The 3,068-nt window shown below is 42.7% G+C and overlaps 2 non-coding genes across 2 annotated transcripts; both read right to left on the bottom strand.

The window, feature by feature from the left end:
• Window positions 1-1,428: 1,428 nt before the first annotated feature.
• trnat-agu (transfer RNA threonine (anticodon AGU)) lies at window positions 1,429-1,502 on the bottom strand. Its single transcript has one exon. It is a non-coding gene; the product is annotated as a tRNA-Thr (tRNA).
• Window positions 1,503-2,676: 1,174 nt separating this feature from the next.
• On the bottom strand, window positions 2,677-2,748 carry trnag-ucc (transfer RNA glycine (anticodon UCC)). The gene has a single exon. It is a non-coding gene; the product is annotated as a tRNA-Gly (tRNA).
• Window positions 2,749-3,068: the final 320 nt, after the last annotated feature.

The following is a 3,068-nucleotide window of genomic DNA, read 5'->3' as shown; positions in this document are numbered from 1 at the left end:
CGCTCTCTTGAAGTGAGCAGGAAGCTGATCAAAAGTATTCAGGCACATCTTGCACACCAGGGGAATCCTCGCGGGTTTCCTTTGAAAATAAATAATACCATCTGTGTATAGAAACAAGCTAAGACTGATTTCTTAAATTATCCTTAAAATTCTCTCTCATAGTTTGAGCATAATGATTTTATTGCATTTATATAAGAATTGCTCATTGCTCCAAAATAAATAATGGTTTCATAAAAAAGTGAACACTTACTTGGTCTCAGTCACAGACTTTCCAATAGAAGCCATTGTGGAGTTCAGCAACTGCAGGTCCTAGAAGTGGGGAAGGAATTTTAAAAGAGAAATTGAATTACAATACAGAAGGAATGGCTGAGGGTTCACTGAAATATATAAATATACAAATTCCAAAGACTGAGTCCATATAGAAACAACTACTTTTCATTTTCAGTATAAGAAAAAAAAACATTATCTTCCAAAGCATCATAAAATTGTCCCTTCTTCCAGACTCTACTTCTCTCTTGTAGTAGTACAGCAGACCTTTCCAGGTGAGCAGATCACAGAGTCCGAAATAAGCTTCCTCCATCAAACAAAGTACCTGAACATGACTCTGTCTTCATAAAAGCGCCCCTGTAATAAAGAGATTAAATCCAAAATCAAGAGGGCAGTTGCCTACTGAAATACAAGAAGTCATCAATTTTAACCTAGCAACACATTAAAGGCTGCATCTATACAAGTGCGATTCTAGAAATGCTCACCAGATTACGTTTTAAGAAGGAACTGCGCCTCAGGTTCCGCTGAGATCTTAACTCGGATGGCAGGATTCAGAGTCCGGAGTGCGGACTGATGGCAAACGGAGGGTCCACATACTGTGGATCCCTCAGTGATCTTCCGCGTATTCAAACCGCCAGCGTGTGACTCCCCTGTCCCTGTGACCTCATTGGTCTGCTCTCTCCTCTGTGCAGCCGAGCCCGACTCACGGTAAAGTGAAAAAAAAGATGCCCTCAACGTGAGATTTACTCTGGAGCGAGGATAGATGTTACCTTTTTATCATTGAACAGGATGTATGTGATGTGGCGACTAGGTTCAATTTTGTATCCTCTTTAAAAGATTAAGGACTGGGGTGAGTGTGATTTACCACCCTTTCAGCTAAGAACCCGACTTGCGCATCATTTAAGCTGCATAGACTCGGTCGTTTAACTCTTCTCCATTAGCAGGGTTAAGGTTAAAGAAAAAAACATTGCTGACTTCTTTTTTTTTTGCCAGCCGCTAGCGCTGATTAGCAAGGCTTGTATTTCATGTTTTGCAAGTTGCATCCATTTTAAGAAAAACAAGTCGCGTTAAAGACAGGAAATGAATACTTGCATTTAATTAAGTCTAGCCGTAGGCGGTTGTCTGTAAGGACCAGTTCTGTTTGAGAAGACACAACAAAGAAGGCACCGCTGGGATTCGAACCCAGGATCTTCTGTTTACTAGGCAGGCGCTTTAACCAACTAAGCCACGGCGCCCCAGGAGTGCTGTCCTTTTGCAGCCACTTGGACACACCACTCAGACACATCTGCATTCGGTGTGTGCTCCGCCTGCTTGCTGAGCAAGTTGCCACCTTTACATACAATAGCAACATCGACACCAAGAGAAAGGATGACAAATGGCTCTTATCTGGAACTTTTCATGTCCAAGGAGCTCAATGTGCTTTCTGTGTACAACAGGGCCACTGAACTCCACACTGGCCACTGAACCACAGCAGTGGCTTGCTGGCTTGACATCTCCCAAGGAAAATGTTGAAATCACATGTGGAACAGGAAAATGACCCTCGAGTACGAGGGAAAAAAAAGAAAAAGATCATCTGGAGCGCGCCAACCCATGTCCGGACAGCCCGGTTTCGTCGACAAGGTGGCTGAGTGGTTAAGGTGATGGACTGCTAATTCATTGTGCTCTGCAGTCATGGGTTCAAATCTCATTCTCGTCGCTTTCCATGTCCGACACATGTGCCTGTTTGACGTCGGCCCTCCTGTTGCTTGCTCCGGTGCTAGAGCCGTACATTGTCTAGCGGTGGCTGAACATGGTATAGTAGGCCAACGTCGGTATCGAGCAGTGACAGTAACAGTACTTACTGCGCCCCATAAGAAATCGTTTGTCCCTGTTCAAAAGAGATTGTGCGATGTCCTGCGGCGTTCGTAAAGCAAACCTTTGACAGTTTGAAAAGAGGAATTTATTCTGCTTCCTGTGCGTGCAGTAGTTACAAAGTTGAACGTCTTTACACGATCTGCTGCAGTTTTCAGTGGGCGGGCTTTGTCAGATGGCTTGAAAAAACGCACTGTGTTTCGGCTGAACTCCACACTCATGAGCAGTGTCCTGCATGTTTTCTGTGTATAGCTGTCTTTTAACGCATACAGAATTCATTTGAAATCATTGATTTCTCCAATTAACAAGGGTCCCTTTTTGAACCTGCGAGAAGCATTCTTTCAATGTAACAGATTTACTCCGGGGAAAGCCAGCATGACATTGAGAGTAGCTCAAGCTTTCAGCACCCATATCGGACTGCGTGTATGCAGACACCACTCAGAATCCCCTGTAAGATTCTCCCTCAATTCCGTTTTTCAGTGCTTTAGCTCTTTCAAAAGGCTTCGCTTTGCTAGTCACAATCCAAGGCTCATGATGGCATTTGAAAACTTTCACCACTGCGTTGGCCGGGAATCGAACCCGGGTCAACTGCTTGGAAGGCAGCTATGCTCACCACTATACCACCAACGCATGCCCACAGGAAGTCTGCAGGACACCACCAGAGAATGCTTTTTTTAAAATTTTTTTTATTAAACATAGAATTTACAAATACAAATACAACAAGAGGATCAGAGTCATGTACAAGAGAAAAAAAATGCAGCAGAAAAAAGCATTTAACTACCAGAGGTAATTAAGTAATTATGTGATCAAATTGTATATTTTACACGTATCATATCTTGCTTTAATATTTCTCAATTATTTATAAACTTTAGTTTCAACATGCATGCGTTTCCTGTAAAAAATAAAACTCAGCACACAGTTTTTCTTTTAACAACATTTCGAGTACCTCT

Source organism: Lepisosteus platostomus, unplaced genomic scaffold (assembly GCF_059453375.1).
Source record: "Lepisosteus platostomus isolate fLepPlt1 unplaced genomic scaffold, fLepPlt1.hap1 Scaffold_40_H1, whole genome shotgun sequence".
In the NCBI taxonomy this organism is placed as follows: domain Eukaryota; kingdom Metazoa; phylum Chordata; class Actinopteri; order Semionotiformes; family Lepisosteidae; genus Lepisosteus; species Lepisosteus platostomus.
This window is presented reverse-complemented; position numbering and strand designations above follow the sequence as displayed.